We start from the raw sequence: 23,389 nt of genomic DNA, 5'->3' as shown, positions 1-23,389 counted from the left end.
TCACCGGCCACATGCCGGTATTAATGAGATTACCAGAGCCTTTTGCCGAAGCACGTCACCAAATATTTTTAAAGAGCAAAAAATTCTCGCAAACACCTATCATTATTGATATCGCTCTAAGCTGAGGTCAACATCTCAACAAGTTCCAGTGTTCGATATACATGATAATATTATTCGCATTGTTTTCAATTTATCTTATACTGCAGCCTGTATAGTGACGTAACACTCCGACAAAATACATTAAAAAAGATGACCCTAATGAATAATTCCAAAAACTGGATTGGAAGTTGGAAATACGAATTTGGACTGAAAGTCTTCGCAAAAAACGCTTCGTGTGACCAACTTTTCCAAGTTGTAGAGGCTTTTTTTTCTCTTGTTTACTCGAGATTTTACGATTTTTGGTAGTGCCCGAAATTGTGATTTTGATTGGAAAGAGAAATTAAACATAATCAGACGTTTCAAATGACACATGTTACATTTACAAAAAATTACTCCGCAAAATAGTGCCTAATATACCAGTATGATATGGAAAAGTTAAAATTCTCTCAGAAATCCAGGGTTAAGATTAAACATGCTTTAAAAATGATTTTCAAGAGGGAGGCGTATCGGGCTCAAAAATAGGTAACCTTTCAGTTAGAAATGTACGTTCTGATGTCTTCAACGATTGTTAACTCACCTTTCCAACTCCTGATCAGCATGCACCAGCAGCTATTATTCGTGAAGTGATACATGGACAATTAGCTTTTTAAACGAAAATATGACAAACTGTAATGCAACATAGCAAAATCAGATGAAATTTGGAACCTTGCAATACAATTAAGCTTCCTTGGCTCTTATATTTTCAAATGCTGTAGCATACTTGATCATTTTTGTGCCGCTGAGTTTGGTAAAATTTAATTTCAAAATTTCTACACATAATTCCCATTGGGTTTTCCTTCGAATAAGCGAAATAACGAGGAAAGTGGAGACGTTGCATCAAAATTAGTTACTTTCTGCTTGAGCGAATCTTTCGTTTCAAAGACAGTCGAATTTTGAGAACGAAACATTCCAAAAAACAAAAACAAACTAAATTCAACCGACAATTTTTAGTGGATGGAAATTTTTTTTGCCTCATTTTGTGCAGATCACAAAAAGACTCGGCGGCCAAAAATATGAAAATTTTCGGTCCTTTATATAATCTTGCAGCATAAACGTTCTTAAAACTTTCTGGAGTGGGGCACCGCTCGGAACAGACGAAGTTTGTACTTACCTTTTTAACGTAAAATTAAAAAAAAAAAAAAAAAAAAAAAAAAAAAAAAAAAAAAAAAAAAGACAGGTACAACCCTAAAAACAAGGTTTCTGCAATCGAGCGGATTTTTCTTTTTCTTTTTTCTTTGCCAGAAAGTTTTCGAAGCAGTTTCAGACATTCAAATATGCCCATTTAAGAAAGCGTTGAAATTTATGTTGGGTGAAACTTCCGCCCCGAACTGGAAGCACTTTAGCGACAGGATTCCAGGTCGTTGAATAGGAGCGAGGAAGGCGAATGCCTTACATGCGGAGCGCATTCTTCGAGGGGGTTAAGGATGTGTGCCGGAATGCCTGGAGTACGTAAGTGTTCGTTGCCTTGCTAAGGAAAAACGCCGTATGAGCATTAGAATGTTGCCAGATTGTCCCTCGGAAAATATTTATTTTTGAAGAACGTCATGAATAGTTTTCTTTGAAATTTCCAGATACTTTAGATCCGACTACGAACAAAATTCTCTGTAAAATCGGAAGGAAAATATAGACAAATTTAGCCAAATATTCATGAGTTGGTATAGGGGATTTGGCAATGCCTGGAGGCTCATACGGCGTTTTTCCTCAAGACGGCAGTACGGGTGGAGGATAAAAACAAGGACGAGGGAAGACAGGAGTGTGCCTAGTTCGGTGTGCAAGTTTGTTAACCTATATTTCCGACGAAACGGCCGCGGCCGGAGGCTGTTAATCGGAGTATGAAATGAAAAAGTTTCGAAACGACTTCACTTTGGAGTCGTGAGTCACGAGGATAATAATTGTGCCAGGTGTGTCGCAGCGCAGCGCAGCAGCCGCTAGCCGCACAGCCTCGCATACTGGTCGCAGCTATAGCGCATGCGCCCAACGCCGCCGCGTTCGTCGCGCATGCGCTAGTTCTGGCCCTCAGTCGAGCAGCACAACGTCAAGTCTGCCGTGCTAAGGAAGAACGCCGTATGAGCCTTCAGACGTCGCCAAGTTGCCTTCGATAGAAACTGGATTTACGGGGAAATTTGTGAATATTTTTCCCTAAAATTGTCAGACGGTTATGCACGCAATTATCATCTCAAATATCTGAAAATTTCAAAGAAAAATGTGCATGAATGTCGTCAAAAATACATGTTTTGTCAAGGGAAATTTGGCAACCCTCGAATGTTTATACGGCGTTCTTCCTTAGCACGTCAAGTGGACTCTTGACGATCAAAGCTCCTCGCATTTTTCACGTCGTCTCGTCTGCCACCTGAAGGGCGAATCCCTGGTAAAAGTGGACGTATTTCTACCAAACGGAACTATGAGCATTATGACGTGAGCCCTGTTATGCATACATTCTTATGGGTCTCAGGGCTCGTATCTTAATGCACATAGTTTCGTCTCGCAGAAATACGTCCAAATGATTTGTTGTTGAGTGACTCTTGGTACCGTGTTGACCAGTAGCGCGGCGTAAGTGATCGATTATCGATATATCCTCATTTGAAGCTGTGGTAAAGAATCGATTATTGAGGAATTGGTTGCGAACACTTTGTTAATCGATCCTTTTCCATAGGTTTAAATGGCAGATCATTCGATATATCGCAAAGCACGCCTCGCCACTGATGTTGACGCCAGAATAGTATCGACATGGTGCCGAACCGGAACCGAAATTATTTTATACTGATGTGTTGGTCACTGTGAGGCAATTTGACTAATTTTGGTACCGTGCTGATGCCATATTGGCGTATAGTACTATGTGGCGATTCCTGAAAACTGACAACACTGTTTTTCCTCCATTTAAATGTATGTAAGACAATCGATTCTTGGTGAGGCAGCTTGCCTCACCCATAATCGATATTTTGAATGGGTTTGAATGGCGGGAAAACAGGGTTGCCAACTCGCAAAATCGCCACCGGCTCTATGATGGTAAAAACATGATCTCATTATGGTGCCAGCACGACCGTTTTTAGTAGGGATGTTCACGATCAAAATTGACTATATCAACTAGTATAACTCCTGTTTCTCTTATAAATTTACCCACAAACGAAATAAATCTCAGCACCGTTGCCTTTAAGCTGCTGTTAGAAGCTCACGGAAATTGTCTTACTTTTCTCACCCTTCGTTAAAGTCTCCAAAGAATCACCAGCGTGCATTCCTCAACTGCAGCCTCCCTTCTCCCCCCATGTTGGTGCCGGACATGCATTTTAAGCAGAGCCTCCCCCCTTCATTTTCGTCCAGCGCTGTCGTGATGAGGAAAAACGACATATGAGCCTTTAGACGTTGCCATATTTCCTCCAATGAAAAACGAATTTACCGGGAAAATTGTAAATCTTTTTCTTCAAATTTTTCGGAAATTTTTTTGCGTAATATAATTTAAAATATCTGAGAATGTTCAGAAAAAATAAATGCATAGCTTTCCTCAAAAATGCATTTTTGATCTGTGAAAATTTGGCAACATTTGAATGCTCATATACGGTGTTCTTCCTTACATGGTAGCATGGGTCACCTACGGTTCTAATGCCGTTTATCGCCCATGGGAATTTTCCTACTTTTCTCACCCTTCGTTAAAGTCTCCAAAGAATCACCGATGTGCATTACTCACCTGGAGGCGCCCCCCCCCTTCTTGCCCACAATGTTGGTTCCGGGGTGCATTTTTCAACTAGTGTCTCCCCCCTCATTTTGGTCCCGAGGGTTACCTTCGTTTCATATGTTTTTCGTTTCCCGTGTCAGTTTCCAAACATCTAAAAAGTACAGGGAAAGATATTCATAACTTGTGCAGAAAATAAATATTTTATTGGGGAATATTTGGCAACATTTGAATGTGACACGGCGCTTTTCCCTAGCTAGGCAGTGTGGTGGAACAACTAAAATGCTGACTGAATTGTACTTGTCGACTCAAAGAGTGCGTAAACTTGAGTGACAGATGCTTGAATTTTTTTTCATAAAAGTGAAAAATTTTGAGTGAAATTTCTTCAATCATGGACATTGGACAAGCAAGGCTATTTGGTTATACGTACGATTACGTGTGCAGTCCCCTCACAAAAAATAGTTTTATATTTTTTAGAACATTTTAGAGGAAACAAAGATTATTACAAAACCTCGATGGATTATACACTCTTGCCAAATTTTAATTTTTAATATATTTAAGGAAATAACTGTTGCAAGATGTTAACGTGACAATAATTGAGCTTATTAGAGACACGTTAATTATGTATTGATATTGTTTTTTTCCGACCTTCCAATCAAATAGGGAAAAATAACTCTTAATGCATTATTTGGTATCCCCGAATGATCGTATGAACGGAAGACTCACAATTAGGAACACGAGTTATTGGAAGCTTTTGACGCCACTCAACGAAACCATAATAGCTTTTGAAGTATTGACTGGGTTATCTCTACATAAAATACTGATAAATCGGGAATTCAGCAATTAATCATTCAAATAGGTTGTTCTTGATGTTTTCGTCCTGGACCACTGACAAGAGGATAGTTGAGCCACTTGAATCAAAAACATAAAGCCAAACTCGGTACTTAATTTCGACGATTTCATGAGCATTTTGTGTCATCAATCTATCAATTTTTCTCAAAAAGTTACCATGATAGAAATTAACTGAAAACTCTCTCCCGAGCTCAAGTTAAAAATCGAGTTTCCTCCTCCCAGAGAAAAAGCAACGGTAAGATTGGCTTCTTTTCACTAAATATTCCTCTTAGTGTGAACAGAAGAAAGGGAGTTTTTTTAAGTAGAAAAATTCGGAGCCCAAGCAAGATTATATTGTGCCCATCGAGGTTTGATGTCTTTAACAAGCGATAATTTGGAAATTCCGATAGGATTTATTTTTTTTTTCTCGAGCATTTAGTTTGATTGATTGCTGGACCTCAGAGAAAAAGAGGAGAGCAAACATCTTTGAAACTCCCTTCAGCTCTTTCTAAAAGCATTCGCGCAAGAACAAATGTATTTAAAAAAGTGCACAGCGCATAATTAGGTCAAGATTTATCTAAAAAGATCGAGTGTCACTCTGTCAAGATTCGCGGACATCGAGACGTTTTCCTTATGGAACACTCAACTAAGATGAGATCAATCAAATATTCAATCAAATAACTGCCAGGCACCATCTGGCGCGAGAATCTCGCAAATTTTATTCGGTTCTGAATTTCATTGAATTAAGCGGGACCGAAGACACAGTTGCCCACTGCCTTACTGTTTCAAAAACTTTACTACGTCACTCGAGGAAGTGCCCTCAGGGGGAGGAGGGAGTAGAGGAAATGGGGGGGGGGAGGGAAGGACCAATCATCTTCCCCGATGAATTGGAAATAAGAATTTTAAATGGGGTAGTTTTTGTCAATATAATGATAGATTCTCGGGATTTTTCTACATTTCCATTGTCTTGGCAATGGACCACTAGACATGGTACGAATTTCAGCATTCTGATACATGTTTCTTAACCAAAATTTCACGTAAAACTCGATACGCACAACGCAAATTACCGAAATCACCTCCTTCCGAAGATATTTAATGATTCTTGACGCGTGAATTGAAACCACCCGCTTATGAAAACTCAATGCTCTACGTGACTCACATCGCGCGCTAATCGTTATCATGACAGTCTCTACAATACACAAATCTGGCAATCTCAATATTGACGCTTTGGCTCAACTATTGCAAATTGCTTACAGTTTGAACTACACATGGTGGGACATGAACATTCCTCGACTGAGAAGCTTGCTGAAACCGTGGTGGTGCGCGTTTGACTCACGTAGAGCTTTGAGTTTCTTGTCAGCGGGCCGTTCAAATTCCTCGTAACCAATGTGAAATAAAAACGTTAACATCTTCGTTAGGAGTTGGTTTAAGTAACTTTCGTTGTGCGAATCGTGCTCTACGTGAAATTTTGACTAGGAAACATGTATCAGAATGCTTAAAGTTGTACCTTGTCTTGTGGTCCATTCAACTGAAATGACGTCCCTCCCTCTCCTTAGAGTGTCTTTTATAGAGAGAGTTGAGACAACGCGGCTTATGGATGTCACAAATGGGAATAAAGATTACACAAATCGGACGTCTTTTGTTATCTTTGATCAACCCATTCCCGAATTTCTATCTTCGTTCTCTCTCTCATTCCATTTGTACCTTGCCGTACCCCGATTCCCCGGCCCATTCCAGTTTGTAATCTTTGCAATTGATGAAAATGTAATCTTAAGACTCGTTTGTGACACTGCGAAGGTCTAAAATACGGGAACCAATCAGAAATGGATTCGCATTGTCTTCGCACTCTCAGTATAAAGGGATTCTACCTCTCCTCACTGACAAAATATTTCAAACATTCTGCATATTTATTGAAGTAAGAAATCGGATGAGGTTTAAGTCATTGAAAAGCTGACTAATTGTAAGATTTGTTGAATGGTGAAATGATGTTGCGTGATCCAGGATTCACCTCGAAAATAGGGTTTTCCTGGATAAACAGTAAAGTCCGTATCAGACGATCGAAGTAGAGGCTTCAAAGAGACTCATCGATTACCCCGACTTAAACCGCTGGCCAATGAGAGGGCCAGGAAAGGCATCGACGAACCTCTTTGAAGCCTCTAGTTTGATCGTCTAATACGGGCTTAAGAAACATGTTACCGAGCTTAAAAAGCAAGATAGATTTTGGTTAGTGGTAAGTTCCTCGCACCTGCGGGCCGATTAGATAGGTAATGGACTAACTAACGGCAACCCACTGAAGACCCGACAGTTAGTCCATCATTTTCTCCCTTAGTCTGTAAGAACCAACCATGTCAACCAATAAGATCGCTCCATACTCCCTATGTCTTCTTTGTCTATCGTTTTGTCCATCAGATTCAATAATCTCCCCGCTGTTCAATTTTGTCGTTTCCCACAGGAAAGTAAGTAACTCCATTTCAAGGTTTCAAAATTGACTCAGACAATTCAATATTTTAAAGAATAAATCTGCAAAATTTTCGTCAAAAATTTGTCCGATTCTTGCATGAGATCAGGAGAAAAATTGGTGAAATTTTCAGTTGGAAAGTCTCAAAATTCTCCTGGTGGAAATGAAATGCGCGTGGGAAAATCTGGCAACACTGAAATTTAGTTACGTTCTTTCGTAAGGAGAACGACGAATTTGAAGATTCGAAATGAACTTGACTTCCTCTGCAGCGGCTTTTAGCGAATTGCCCCAAAATCGATTTTTTATGCAGGTGTGGAGAGCAACTGTGTCGGAAGGACCGATGCTTTCATATATTTTAAATAATACGCGTATTTATTTTGAATTCGGTTCTGTTCTCTTCTTGCTCATTAAATATGCGAAACTCGAAACGCGGGAATTGTGACTTCGGTTTAATGAGAAGCCGCAAAAACGCCGGCCTCATTTGTTTACTAATTTCTTCCTCTAATTTTATCATTTATTTTGGTCAAATTATTTTCTACGCCGCTCACGGGTATGTTTCGCGATGGCAGTGTCCGAGGGCGGGCAGAGCTCACAAGAGCCGGGCGGCCAAAAAGGCTGCACCATTAAATGGACCGCATTTTGCAATTTGGAACTATAAATTCTAGCCCGGTTTAAAAACAACGTATGTGCCATTAGTTTCCCTATGCACATAAGTGTTTTTTCAGATAAGCCAGAATTTATAGTTCCAAATTGCAAAATGCCGTCCAAATCATTTTCACAATACTCCCGTGCTTAGAAAAAACGCCGCATGAATATCCAGACGTTGCCAAAATTCCTTAAATATAATATACTTTTTAAGGAAAAAGTGCATATTTTCTCTTAGAATTCTTAAATTTCTTAGATGTAATTGCGAATAGGATGCACATGAGAGATATATATCGACGGCGTAAGTCCGCAATCACATCTCGTTTGCGGTGTCTGAAAATCTCCGCCTCTTTGTTATTTTTTTAAAGGAGAACAAATTGACATCATTCCTTGAAAGTTTTGCAGAATTATCTTCGTACAGAGGAGAAAAATCACGGCTGTTTTAAAGAATTGTCGTTGAGTAGTTTTCCGTTCAAAAAATAAAATATGGCAGGAAGTCTGCGACGTCGCAAACCGAGTTATGTGATTGCCGACTTAAACCGTCGACATGAGAGACATATAAGTGCAAACGCATTTATTGAAGGCAAGGATGTCATAAATGACGATAATAATCCTACTCATATCAAAGCCTTCCATTTGAGAAATGAACGAAAAAATTATGAAAGAACAAACATAAATGTGGTTTAATAATTTTAACTTCCGCCTCCGCGCCGCGCTGACCACACTGTGTTTGGCGCAATGCTTGAAGTATTCCTACAGTCTTGTAGGCGCTATGCGTTTCACGCTGACCGCACTGTATTTGACGCAATGCGTGGAGTATTCATGCAGTCTTGTAGGCGCTATGCGTTTCCCCCCGACCGCTGCTGACCGCGCTGTTAATTCTGAAGTGCGCTCCATACAGCATGATTTGCCTCATCCGTGCCAAGAGTTTTGAAATTTTCCGCCACCGCGAGTACTCTTTTTTTAGTTGTCGGCAACCAGATTTGCCCTAAAAGAAATGCAGGACAACTTCAGCTACACAGGAAACAATTTCGCAAAAGTTATGTCTTCCTCAAAAGTGATGTTTGTCTTTTTGAAGCATTTATTACTCTCTGTATATTTCTTTTTTTAAAAAAATAATGATAAAACAACTGAAATCATAGGTGCGATGGTGCGATCAAACCTCGAGCAAAAGATTGGAAACAGTTTGTAAAATTTTTCGTACGTTCAGGTTAGGTTTTCTTAAATTGTTCTTACAGGCTCTATGAGATCGTTGGCTCTATGGGCAAACTTGGTTCATCGATGAAGAAAGTTCCTTCTGCGGACGCGGGAAAATGGAAAAAGCGGGATACGGATTACATTATTTCGTCGTTTCCCGGGCATAGGAACGTAACTCAATTCCAAGGTTGCAAAATTGACTTGAACAACTGAATTTTTTACAAGAATACACCGGTGCAGTTTGTGTCTAAAATGTGTCTAATTTTTGCATGAAATCAGATGAAAATCAGTAAACTTTGCTGTCAGAAATGTCGAGGATTCTGCAACTAAAAAGGAAATTTGCGAGGGAAAATTTGGCAACATTGAATGTAGTTGCGTTCTTTCGTGAGGAGAACGACGATTTATGCGGTATAAGTAGTAGATCTCAGATTTTTCAATATGCTCATCGTAATTTTTGAGCCGTTTTTGCCAAAACAGATTCACCTACTCATCTATCTGTATCTCCTCTCTGCAAAATTAGAAGGGCAATGCTCACATATTTTCCAGGAAATTCGGCAACGTCCGGTGTCTCATATGGCGTTTTTCCTTAGCAAGACAGAATATGACAAATCTTGGAGGCAACTTAACGGCGTGATTAATTTGTCACTCTCCCATTGACGGAGGCGCCATAAATCTCATTGTCAGCTTAAAACAGCGACCCAGAGTAGAGATGGAAAAAGTTTCAACTGACCGAGCGAGCGAAACGCCTCTTTACTCTTTAGCTGTCCGCTGCCCGGCGCCCGGCGCGCGCCGGACCTCAGGCCCGTAATTAACGGATTTGACTCTCTCAGACGCGTCAGCACGCTTCAAGATGATGTCAATTTTCACAGCCAGAACTGGCGTGAAAATTTTGCACTTCACTTCATGAGAAATCGACGTTTCCGGGGGGTGAGGATACTCTTGCTGGATGTGGTTTTGAAGGAGTCATCCTGCGGGCTGAGTATTAAAATTGATGGACAAAGCGATAGACAAAGAAGACATAGGGGGTTTGGAGCGATCCTATTGGACTAAAGGAGAAAATGATGGACTAACTATGTGGTTTGTCGTGGGTTTCCGTTAGTTATGGTCTATGAAATTAACCTTTTTTGTCCATCGCAACTATCCACTTCCACCAATAGGCTCCCTTCAAATCTCTTTTACTAGGAATCCTATAGATAATGCCTGAATCCATTAAGGTAAATAATTTTCGATTCAAGTAGGAAGTGACATGCAAGTCAGTCAAGGAATACACCAGACCGTCGTCTGTATATTTTCACAGTTCATATCTAATGATTTTCGGAGTTAAATTTGACAGCGCTACATTTTTTACACATCGAAAAAATGAATTTTGGAGAAGTTCGCCTACTAACGGTCATCGGCCTCTAAGGCTCAATAGGGAATGTAATTAATTGGCTTATTGGTCGTTTCTGAGTTTTGACAAATTTACCGCAGGTCTTTGAAAACAAATGTGTCAATTGAAAGAATCTCGTTCAGAAGCCCATCTGTATATTTTCATAAGAGGAAAAGAGGAAGAAGAAAGAAGATTTAGGAGCCGGTCGATCCATTTGCTTATCGTTCTAGTTAACGTCACACCCGTGTAATGATTTTTTTATTGTTTTCTGCCGAATTCAAATTTCATCTTAAGCGGATTCTCGAATTCGATCGAATAGTTTCAACATAAAGTTCGCACAACGTGTATGAAAAACACTCGTTTAGATTGACGAGGATAACATTTGGCTGGTTTGGAGGTGAAAAACGCACGTTTTTTGGCATCATTTGCAGTAAAGAAACTCATCGAATTTGAACCGGCTGCTTCACTGCATCATGTAGTGGATGACGTCATCTAGAACAAAATTTAAATTGTGTAAAGTCCCTTCAGGCTTGGATGGATAAACTTGACGTTTAGGCAGATTTTATTGGCTAAACTTTAGAAACACCGGAATGAATTTTGACCTTTCAAAATCCTCACAAAAGTTTTCTCTCGGCCACAACTTTGGTGGTTCATTAGAAGCAAAGTTCAGACCATGTAACCGAAGATTTTCTCTGTGTACTCAACTGGCCGATTTTCGAGAAGCACATGAAAAAACAAAACCACCAAAATGATTTGCGTTTTCTTCGCGACAAGTAACAAATGCACAAGAGGGATAGGGCAGCGGGGAGGGTGAAATTCTATGAAAATCGTGGGATAAATGAGTGGATCAAAGCGTGAAGAGGTGAGGAAAGCTGCTACGACAGCGTGTATAGAAAATCTGTCGGCGCGGTTGCGTCAACCACGTGGCTTGGCGTCGAAGTGGCGCCAATGTCGATTCATTGACGTAAGCGCGTAACTCTGTGATAAGATGAGCCCTGATTTTCAAGTAGTTCAACGTTTTTCAGAGCTCACGTCAAAATTGAGTTGATTGATTTAATCAACGGAACGATGCATTATAAAACACGCATTGAGTCTCCGATACGATGACACGCGTCGACAAAGCCCATACAAGCCGTGTCACCATTACCCGCCATCCACCCCACCTCATTATTACTCATTACGCTGGTGTATCTGCCGTGCTACGGAAGAACGTCGTATCGACAGTCGAATGTTGCCAAATCCTTCCAACAAAATATGAATTTAAAAAAAAAACTGTTTCTTTGAGTTTTGTGTAAAACTTAATGTGGTGAAGCAAGAGTTACAGACAGGAGAATAAATTTCGAAAAAGTTAAACCTCCAAAAAATCAAGACGAACATGTCAAAAAGGTCAGAATTTAACCTTTTAATGCGCAGTTTGCGCAGTTTGTATGAGGCATTTTAAAATTTCCCGCGTTCATGGGTACTGATTTTTCGTTACAGGCAAACAGGTTATGTTTAGAGAGAGATCTAAGGAGACAGCAAAAAATATTTTCAAGCTTTTCCGCACTAGAATAGTTTTGAAGCATTTTTGATCCCTTCTGCATTTTGTTTTCTCGAAAGAAAAAATTGATGCTACGAAAAGACTAAGATAACACGTATAAAAACTCGATGAGAGTTTGTGACATTGTTTGTATATTTAGGTTATAGGTTTTCTTAGATCTCTCTCTGGGCAAATCTGATTGCTGTGAATGTAAAAAAAAGAAAAAAAATAGAAACCGTACACTGAAAAAAATGAGTTAGCGTCAGATGACTAAAAATGGTTTCTATACACTAACTCAAATTGTGTGATTTGGACACACATGATTTTTGGTTTCTGTAGGGTAGGATGGGGTCAGTCCGCCAGGGTGGGTCAGTCCGCCAGTCGACCGTAGCGCCCCTAGCGGTGGTCGAATTGGGAAATTCAAAGCATGGGAGTAAGCAGTTGGAAGTGCTCGTCTACTATATGTTGTTCCAGGCATGATTCATTTGTTTACAACTAACCTACAGGCGCAAGTGTTAAAATTGCTCCCGATCGTAACTTTTTTCTTTTTTGGAACTTTTCGTCTGGACTTTGGTGGTTTGGTGATCGAAATTTGGGAAGTACATCATCGTAAACTACTCACTCAAGGCTATTGATTCCGTTTTTGATCTTTGAAATATCTTTACTTTTGTCATGTCAGGTAACAATTTTGTGCAGCGAAGCCGGGATGGGGTCATTCCGCCAGTGACGCCGAGGGTCATTCTGCTACTGGCTAAGTGACCCCTTTTTAGGTTTAGGTGCTGCTACACTGGCTAGTCCTTTATATGTATGTAGTTCAATTTCAAAACCACCGACTTTTTATTAATATTTTAACTTTTTTTTTAAAAAAAAAAAAAATTCAAATTTTGAAATTTATTAGACCCTTAAAATTAACTTTTCGTTCTTATAGTTATAGACTTTTTTGTACTGACTGAAGTTCTGAGTTCAGATATGTTTGTTTTCCTTCATTTTTCTTAATTAAATTGTTTTTTCCAGCACTTCTCATGTCTTCATTTGCTACTGGCGGACTGACCCTAAGAATGTGGCGGACTGACCCTACTCGTGGGGTCACTCCGCCACTTTCTTTTTTAAAAAAAAAAAGTTCAAAAAAGGGGGGGAAAATGCACCTAAAGAATCCAATTTTTTTTTGTGCATAGTCAAAGGTCCAAAGATCACTCCTAGCATTCAAACAAGTTCATCCATCAATTAGGGAACTCAGGAAAAATCTTGGGGCAAAAAAGTGGCGGACTGACCCCATCCTACCCTACACTAACCACTATTAGTGCTGGAAACTAATTCCGCTACTCTAATTCGCATTCGGTAGGGTTGGGTCAACCTAACCTCAAAACTGAGAGAGGAGAAAACGGCTTAGCGAATGATAACTGGACAATACTTTCAGGAAAAGAAGATTTCTTAAAAGATGAGAGGTAAAAATCAACTGACCGGTTCCAAATGAACGACAGAGGAAAGGAATATCCCATAGGTATGTGCAAGTAGACAGAATTATCCTTTAGAGAGACACACACTCACACATGAAACGGTAGCGAATGTTCACACTGAATAAACATATCTCGTCCGAACACTTGAGATATTCTTTTGAAATTACGGGAGAACACGAACTATAGAAGTAAGCAGTAAGTTCACAGATTTTCGTAAAATATAAACTGAACGCGGAACGTTTTAATCGCAATTTAATACAGAAGATTGACGACTCCAACGAATATCATGCTTGTTTACGTTTTGAATCGAACAGACGATTTCTAACCTTAACAGGTTTATTTATGTTGCTTTCGAACGTTTTCAAGAAAGAGAGGACACTATAAATCATACCGGGAGTATTTACACTGTCAAACGAGCCCGAAATTTCACATTTTAATTGATTTTCACGAGCTGACGCGATTGAGGCTGTTGTACCGACGCCACTTTTTCGAAACTAAATAAATGTAACGGACAATGTGGCAGTTAGTGTTGAGGGCGAATTTGTTTGACCCGAAGGTGAATTTGTCTTACCACAGCGCTAATTTTACAGCTAGTGCTGTTTTCCAATTCTGGTTCGCGCTCTAGTAAAGTCAAGTCAGCGTATGAAGCGAATTGATTGGTGCTTCAGTACAATAAATTAGTTCTGAAGCCTAATTTTGATTCTACTTGGCGAGAACTTACCAAATTAGTTCTCAACGCTAACTACTTTTTTTTCAGTGTAAACTACAGACTACGGTGATTCGTGTTTATAAGTAAATTTCAGACTTCTTTGTCATGTTCATTGTCATTTTCGTGCGGTTTGACCTCTGGCTGGTCTTTTCATCCATCTGTTTTCCTTGTGTGGAACAAACTCATTCAATCAACTGTAATTGAAACTTCAGAGCACTGGAATAAAAACACACTGGATCTAGAGTTCGGACTCTTAAAAACATCGACAAGAAAAAATACTCTTGATTCAATCGGATTTTAGCTTAAATCAAGAACCCAGTCTCTTAATTTGAGCGGATTTCCTTTTGATTTATGCAAAAATCTGATTGAATCAAGAGTATTTTTTCTTGTCAATGTTTTCAAGTGTCTGGACTCTAGATCCAATGTGTTTTTTTTTTCCAGTGAGATAAAACATTGATGAGTTTTCTAAATTTTAAATATTTTATCGGAAGAAATTAGGCAACATTCGAATTTTCTTAAGTCGCTCTTCTTAAGTGCGACGGATTACACCAGTGCCTGCCCAGTTTAGGGCCCTAACAATTTTGTAATGAATCCGTTTTGTCTCCGCCGCAAGATTAGTTAATTCGGCCGGTGTTCACGCGACGACACCGCGTCCGTTGAATTTGTTGCCGGGCCAACAAAAGGCGTAACTACACTTCGCAATTAGCCCGTGAAAGCATCGAGTCATATGGACGGTAGGGTCCATCGGAAAGTGTCGTTAGAGCCTTATGAAAAGAGGGTGACGAATTATCGCACTTGGTGTCGCAACATGATCGCGTCGCATTGAGACTCGGGGTTCAATATTGTCACTTGCGGCTGCCCGCGAGCTCACAACGCAACGCCCAAACTTAGAAAAAAATTGGGCCGTGAAAATAAAGATAACATGTTTTAATTACAGAATGTGACCAGATAAACGCTATTTTCTGCCTGATAATGTGCTCATCGCAAGGGCAAGAGCGAAAACCGAGGCGCCTTCTTTTTTTCTGTAAGCAACACGCACGTCTCCAGATCACGTATAGTTGTATCAAGGTGCTTGCATCCGAGCCACCAACAATTAATTCATCGACCGAAATTTCATCAAAAGAGTTGTTGCTAAAGGTGATTCAATGGCCGCCATATTTTGTATCCGAACGATATGCGATGTATCGCATCGATTAGCTCCATGTTTTCAGCTCTACTATGCCTACCAGTCATTTTTTCTCAAATTTGGAGATCACATTTCTAATCAGTGCTCGAAACTCACCTTTGAGTTTTAGGAGCCATGTGGCGCCTCAAGCCCGATTTTTAGGCGCCATTGAAGCATTTTTAGGGGCCAAATTATCTCTTTGCCTATATATTACGGCGCATTTAGTGAATATATAGGCGCAAGATGTTTTTGTAACAGAACTAGTGAGTAGTTGTAACTTGTGGAAGACAAAAGCACAAATGATGAAATCGCGAAGAATAGAAAAAGCAAGCTTTCACTTGTGGTGCTGAAAATTTCGAATAAGTACCTAATTGAAAATTCAGATTTTTAGGGGGCAATTTTTAGGGGTCACATTGGCGCAGAGCCCTCATTTTTAGGCGCATTTGGTGCATTGGCGCGAACACCATGTTAATCGATCCTTTTCCATAGGTTTAAATGGCATAACAATCGATATATCGCAAAGCACGCCACGCCACTGGAATGGGGAGGAAAGGGAACGCGGACTCAGTATTTGTTTGGTACCATTAGCATGTCATAGTCATTGCATACCATAGACGTAATTACCATTTCAAATGCGTTTTAATGCATTTACTCAAATCGGAGCTTACAAAATAACGCTTTAAATGGAATGATTTGAATAATTATTTTGTTTTTCCACCAATGAAAAAAGGCACTGCAACATCAGTTCAACTTGCTGACGATGAGTAAAGCGTTCATGGTTGTAAAATCAGTTCCCTTTAAGTTACGCAAGAGCCACTGATTGATTCATTGGTGGAAATATGACTTGTACCGCCCTACTACCTCGGACGAAAATAGCCAGAGACTTTAACGCACGGAGAGAACAGTAGAGATAAAACACATATCACCCGTTTTAAAGAAAAGGGAAAAAAGAAGGGGGAGGAATGGAAATCAGAAGGGAGGAGTGGAGGGAACGAAGGCAAGAGAAATGGAGGGGAGAAAAATTGACAGAAATTTCCACCGGTTTTATAACCGGTGCTATTCTAGAAAATACATGAATACATATTATTTTCTGCCAATACTTAGATGTCTGGAGAGTGTTACAAGTAGAAAGGTGTAATTTTTATTTAACCTAATCCCCAAATTAAGTTGCTTGAATGACCTAATTGGACACGGAATTTACCCTAAATTGACTCTAAATTCTCTAAATTACTTTAATTCCTGGGGAGTTGGAGTCTGGTTCTCTCAATCCTCGAGTCAATTAACTCAACTTATCTTCACAATGACAATATAATTTTTTTTAACCGTATAGATGAGAGTCTTCCGAGAAATCCCGTCGCAGACAGACGGTTTTTACTCAACAATTTCCAGGTCAGAGACAATATATTTTAGAAACCCAGCACCAACAATTTAAACAATGCTTTCGAGTGTGGCAAAGTTAAATTCGGAGACCAACGTTGTTTTCCGCCTAATGATATTTGGTGGGCAACTCGCTGAACAAAAACCCAAAAAAACCTGCATAATGATGAATAATGAATGTCGAGATGAGCATTCTGCTAAGTAAAGCAAGTTTTTGGAAATTAGGTTGGGATTACTAAACCGATTGCTGAACTCTTTAGCCATGATTTATCATAAGGTGAATCTGAGCATTGACTTTGGATACCTAGTAAATTTTCCAATATACAAGTTTATGTGCAAGTAGAGCACTAAAGAAACATAATTTGAAAAAAAAATTACATAAAAATTACACCTTTTTTTACTTTGCACTCTCTTCAAACATCCAAGTATTAACAGAAACTTATATAAATGAGTACTGTAGAGTAGGAAGTGTTATAGAGCTGGAAAGGGTATCCCGGGATAAGCATGTCAAAATGCCCTTGTGAATGGATTTTTATTTTAACCATTTTAAGTCATCAAGGGGGTCCTAAAACTTAGGTTTTGGGGGGTTTTAGCCCCCCAACCCCCTCCGCCCCCCCTCAGACCCCCAAAAACCGCTTTTTTGGGCTATTTTTGACTATGCTAACGTCATTTCCTCATAACTTTCGTAATTTTCGATAGAATTGAACCAAAATTTGTCAGAATCTACATCAATTAGCTTAGTTTGTGTAGAAAAAAATTCATTATCATCGGATAATATTTTAGCCCCTAAAAAAATTCGTAAAATTTTTGAAAAAATCATTTTTTTCCTTTTTTCGCGGCTAGGTGGCGTATGGAAACATGCACACAAACAAAAATTGTCTCTTTTCTTAATTTATACATCCAATAAGATACAGGAAAAATTTCGTGTTGATCGGAGTGGTGCGCCATACTTAAAAACGCAATTTTCTAACCTCAAAACGGCCTAAATGCCACCATTAGCCTCCTTTGATGACTAGGCGTGGAGAAATGTAGAGAGAAATATCCGGTTTTATCGTCTCACCTCTTAAGTGATCCACTTAAGTACCTTGAGTCAAAATTTCGAGTCGATCAGAGTGGTGCGCAACACCCAAGCACGCAATTTTCTAACCTCAAAACGCCGAAATTGCCCATTTCGGCACCCATTATCACTTCGTGTGAAAAAATAAGAAGAGGTACATCCGATATTATTGTCCTACCTCATGAATTAGACACTTAAGTGCATTTAGTCAAAATTTCGAGTCGATCAGAGTGGTGCGCAACAACCGAACGCGCCGATTTCTAACCTCAAAACGCCGAAATTGCCCATTTCGGCACCCATTATCACTCCGTGTGAAAAAATAAGAAGAGGTACATCCGATTTTATTGTCCTACCTCATGAATTAGGCACTTAAGTGCATTTAGTCAGAATTTCGAGTCGATCAGAGTGGTGCGCAACTACCGAACGCACCGATTTCTAACCTCAAAACGGCCAAAATGCCTATTTCGGCACCCATTATCACTCCGTGTGAAAAAATAAGAAGAGGTACATCCGATTTTATTGTCCTACCTCATGAATTAGACACTTAAGTGCATTTAGTCAAAATTTCGTGTCGATCAGAGTGGTGCGCAACACCCAAGCACGCAATTTTCTAACCTCAAAACGCCGAAATTGCCCATTTCGGCACCCATTATCACTCCGTGTGAAAAAATAAGAAGAGATACATCCGATATTATTGTCCTACCTCATAAATTAGACACTTAAGTGCATTTAGTCAAAATTTCGTGTCGATCAGAGTGGTGCGCAACACCCAAGCACTCAGGGAAACCTCTAAACTCCCAGGATATATATGACGGTAAGGAGGCTCGCCCATCCCCACGAAGAAGCGTTCCCTCCTCCAAACTTCCATAATACGTAGCGGTGCAATGAGTACTGGCAAATTCAAGTCAATAAATTAACAAGAGGTTAGAAAGAATCCTAAAGTGAAAGGAAATCACTTTTTTAGTAAAGAAACTTTGTTATGAGTGAAAGAAACGGGTTTTTTTTTTTAAATATAATTAATATAAAACGGTAAATACGACTATATGTATAGTCGTATTTACCGTGGTCTAGCATTGGCCTCAGTATACCCTTCAGCTCGCCCAGAGGGATTCCCTTCATGAATCCCCAGACACACCACGTGAAGTCTGACCCACTTCAAAAAAAAAAAGAAACCACACCTTCAATTTGTTTTTTGTTTTTGTTTTAACCTAATATACGTACAAATTGTTTCAGAGGTAAACAAAAAAAATTGTAATGAGCAAGTGTTTGTTGACAAAGTCTGTTAAAATGAACCTTCTTTGCCAATAAGAAATCATACCAAATACCCACCAAATTAGGTCAAATTTATCTCGTGCTTCTTAAAAAAAATCTATCCTGTAAATTCAAACGCAAAATTACGATTGACACCAGCAAAATGGAGCAACTTAAAACCATTGATCACTCGTCTTTATTTCTTGCCACTGATTTTTGTTTATTTTCCGATTTGTATATCATGTCTTACCTTAAGTAATAATTTTGTCATCTCTACAATTGTAAATATTAATTATATTTAAAAAAAAAACCCCGTTTCTTTCACTCATAACAAAGTTTCTTTACTGAAAAAGTGTTTTCCTTTCACTTTAGGATTCTTTCTAACCTCTTGTTAATTTATTGACTTGAATTTGCCAGTACTCATTGCACCGCTACGTATTATGGAAGTTTGGACGAGGAAACGCTTCCTCGTGGGGGATGAGCGAGCCTCCCTACCGTCATATATATCCTGGGAGTTTAGAGGTTTCCCTGAGTGACCGGGTCTGCTACGCGGCAGGGTGCCAAAATAAACTTTGAAATGTGCATCATGCAATTTTCAAGCGGGATCTTGGCTAACATACAGTGATAATGAATGCCAAAATGGGAATTTTGGGAGGTTTCAGGTTAGAAAGCGGCGTGTTCGGGTGTTGCGCATCACTCTGATCAACACGAAATTTTGACTCTAGGTATTCAAGTGTCTAATTCATGAGGTAGGACTATAAAATCGAATGTACCCTCTCTTATTTTTTCACACGGAGTGTTAATGGGTGCCGAAATAGGCATTTTGGCCGTTTTGAGGTTAGAAAATTGCGTGCGTTGGGTGTTGCGCACCACTCTGATCGACTCGAAATTTTGACTAAATGCACTTAAGTGCCTAGTTCATGAGGTAGGACAATAATATCGGATGTACCTCTTCTTATTTTTTCACACGGAGTGATAATGGGTGCCGAAATGGGCAATTTCGGCGTTTTGAGGTTAGAAATCGGCGCGTTCGGTTGTTGCGCACCACTCTGATCGACTCGAAATTTTGACTAAATGCACTTAAGTGTCTAATTCATGAGGTAGGACAATAATATCGGATGTACCTCTTCTTATTTTTTCACACGGAGTGATAATGGGTGCCGAAATGGGCAATTTCGGCGTTTTGAGGTTAGAAAATTGCGTGCTTGGGTGTTGCGCACCACTCTGATCGACTCGAAATTTTGACTCTAGGTACTTAAGTGGATCACTTAAGAGGTGAGACGATAAAACCGGATATTTCTCTCTACATTTCTCCACGCCTAGTCATCAAAGGAGGCTAATGGTGGCATTTAGGCCGTTTTGAGGTTAGAAAATTGCGTTTTTAAGTATGGCGCACCACTCCGATCAACACGAAATTTTTCCTGTATCTTATTGGATGTATAAATTAAGAAAAGAGACAATTTTTGTTTGTGTGCATGTTTCCATACGCCACCTAGCCGCGAAAAAAGGAAAAAAATGATTTTTTCAAAAATTTTACGAATTTTTTTAGGGGCTAAAATATTATCCGATGATAATGAATTTTTTTCTACACAAACTAAGCTAATTGATGTAGATTCTGACAAATTTTGGTTCAATTCTATCGAAAATTACGAAAGTTATGAGGAAATGACGTTAGCATAGTCAAAAATAGCCCAAAAAAGCGGTTTTTGGGGGTCTGAGGGGGGGCGGAGGGGGTTGGGGGGCTAAAACCCCCCAAAACCTAAGTTTTAGGACCCCCTTGATGACTTAAAATGGTTAAAATAAAAATCCATTCACAAGGGCATTTTGACATGCTTATCCCGAGATACCCTTTCTATCAATTCTTCTTCCTCCTATTTCTTTCTCCTTCATCTTCATAGATACCTCTCTCTTGCAACTATTCCTTCCGCATTTCCCTTTTCCCCCTTTTTTTTAAAACAGGCGAGATTTGTCTTATCTCTACTTTTCTTTCCGTGCGTTAAAGTCTCTGGCTATTTTCATCAGTGTTAATAGAGAGGTGTTAGTCCATGCATCATTTTCTATCGTAGGGGCCATTCAAGTATTACGTAACGCACTTTTTCCGATTTTTTACCCCCTCCCCTAATTTTAAAAAAATCGGGTCACGCGCCGAAAGGATTCATTTGGGAAGGGTGGAATTTTCAATTTTTTGCACTTATTTTTCAAAATTTCTTTTTTTTCTCCCGGCTCGAGTTCATTACGTGATATTTAAACGGCTCTTTAGTCTTCGACAACCACCCGTTTTGACCGATAGGCTTTCTTTTTTTTCCGTTTGTCGCTTCATCTATGTCTCTATCTATCATTCTCAATGATCGGCCCGCTAGTTCAGAGGAGTCTTCCTTTGACGTCACTATCTCTCACCTGTGCGAGAGTATTAAATGTGGGAACCTGAGTTAAGGCTGCCAGGACGAGCAAGAAGAGATGAAGATGAAGAGAGACATAGTGGAGAGACGTTGGAGCTTCGGACGAGTAAACTGATACGCACTCAGAGCGGGCTTTAAAAATCTAAAACTTTAATTTAGACATCAGCCGGATTGGCAGGAACCGGCGTGGCGTGCGGCACCGAGCAAGCAGATCACTCATGCCGGGCATTTGTTATTTGTTGATGGGTGGCATTTTTATTGGTCTCGCCATTCTTGGCGCGGCGTGGCCGAGTGCGAGCCGTGCACCATGGAACACTCTGCCCTCGTGACGTACGTGTTTTGTCCACCTCTCCTGTCCTAGGTAAAAACGTCGTATCAACATTTAGAACACGCCAAATTTCCTCCGATGAATATTTAAACTAGATAAAAGTGATGAATGTTTTTTCCTGGAATTCTTCATCAACTTAAGCTTAAATCGTGAGTAAAAATCTCTGGAAAATTCAAAAGAGAAAATTCGGAAGTTTGGTAGATAATTCTTATTTTACCAGATAAAATTTGGCAACGTGCAAACGTTCATACGGCGTTTATCTTTAGCACGGTTCTCAGCCTTACCCTTCGCTCTGATGTATACAAACTATCATCAAATGCTTTGACACCCGTGGAAATCGTTCGACTTCTCTTCTTGTCAACAGAAAATTAGACGTATTTATGCTAAAAGGAACTATGTGCATAGGTTTTGCGTGCAACATAGTTCCTTTTAGCATAAATACGTCCAACTACCATGCATCGAGACTGGAAGAATTACCACTGTCCCATCGGACCACATTTATGATGAAGTCGTAGGCAAAGTGGACAGAGTAACCGAAAAGAACCTGGTCACATTTTGGAGAGCAAATAATCAGGAGTCATTTTGAGCTTAACTGGCCGCACATACTCCACTTTTGAAAATTCAAGCTCGGAGAAAAATATTTTTGATGTGAGAAAAGGCGATGAACTGAAGGGTTGACATTTGCGCTAATGAAAGAATGAAACCTCAAAGCTTTTTTGCTCAATTTGATATTAATGCTACCTATATGTAGATCATTCCTGTTTAACTTGGTTCAAATATGTGCTCAATGTTGAAAGTTAGAAACTTTGCAAAATTGTTTTGGGGTCAAAAATAGGTATCGAGCGTCAGTTTTCGATGCTAATCACTCTCCAATACTTTCGAGACAAGGATATCAGAGTTCAAAGCTATGGTTAGCGTCATCAATGATCTGAAGAACGTTTGGAGTAGATCACTCTTCAGACTGGCGAAACCGCCTAGAATTCACCGTTTCAAGTCCTTCAAATTTGAATTGGTAGCAAAGGATCAATTTTTGAAAATTGTTGGTGTTTTAGAGGTGTTGTAGGATTAATCATCAACGGCAAATTTCCGGTTTTTTCGGGGGAATATTATTTTCTCATATAAGAACTGATAAATTAGAAAAAATTAAAGTTAGTTTTTGATTTATTCATTAGCAACAGCTTCAAAAGTCTGGTTATGCGTTAACTAGGGAGAGACCATATTCATCAAAATGCTGCGTTGCACAGGAATTCCGATTTTCCCGCAAATTACATGTCTGGGTACATTTTTTCTTAATCTATGATTTCCGAATTATATCGTTTTTCTTACAGGTTCTGTGAGAAACCATATTTTTAGATATTTTCCCAATTGATAAATGGACTACATTTTGCAATTAGGAACTACAATTTTTGCCGCAGTTTAGAAACAACGTAAAGTACGATCATTTTCTCTATGCACAAAATTATTTTTACCGATAAGCCAGAAATTGTAGCTCTGAATTGCGAAACGTAGTTCAAATAATCATCGTAAAAGGAATTCCATCGTTGGACAATCGTTTTTAGATCTAAATATATCAAGTGATGATGAACGTTTAAGATTCTTACTTGAGATCAGTTAATCGGAACTTCATAATGACGGTTCTGCGTATCTCCACCTGTAACATATAATACATTTTTTTCATTTTAATTTTTTTTCTTTTCTCAATACAAATCGAATAGAATCTAATATCTGCGTTTCAAAAAAAAAAAAAAAAAAAAATTGTATTCCACGAGGTGGACTACCAAGATACCCCGTTTATCTACGATTTTATAGAATTGAAAAGTGT

The 23,389-nt window shown here is 39.3% G+C and overlaps 1 protein-coding gene across 1 annotated transcript in view; it reads right to left on the bottom strand.

Moving 5' to 3' along the window:
- Positions 1-23,389, bottom strand: part of LOC109032973 (uncharacterized) — a 321,437-nt gene that overhangs the window by 28,079 nt on the left and 269,969 nt on the right. The window contains exon 3 of the mRNA XM_072302532.1: positions 23,169-23,218. The gene's annotated coding sequence lies outside the window, so the exon portion shown is untranslated. The remainder of the gene's footprint in view (positions 1-23,168; positions 23,219-23,389) is intronic.

Source organism: Bemisia tabaci, chromosome 7 (genome assembly GCF_918797505.1).
Source record: "Bemisia tabaci chromosome 7, PGI_BMITA_v3".
Lineage (NCBI taxonomy): Eukaryota > Metazoa > Arthropoda > Insecta > Hemiptera > Aleyrodidae > Bemisia > Bemisia tabaci.
This window is presented reverse-complemented; position numbering and strand designations above follow the sequence as displayed.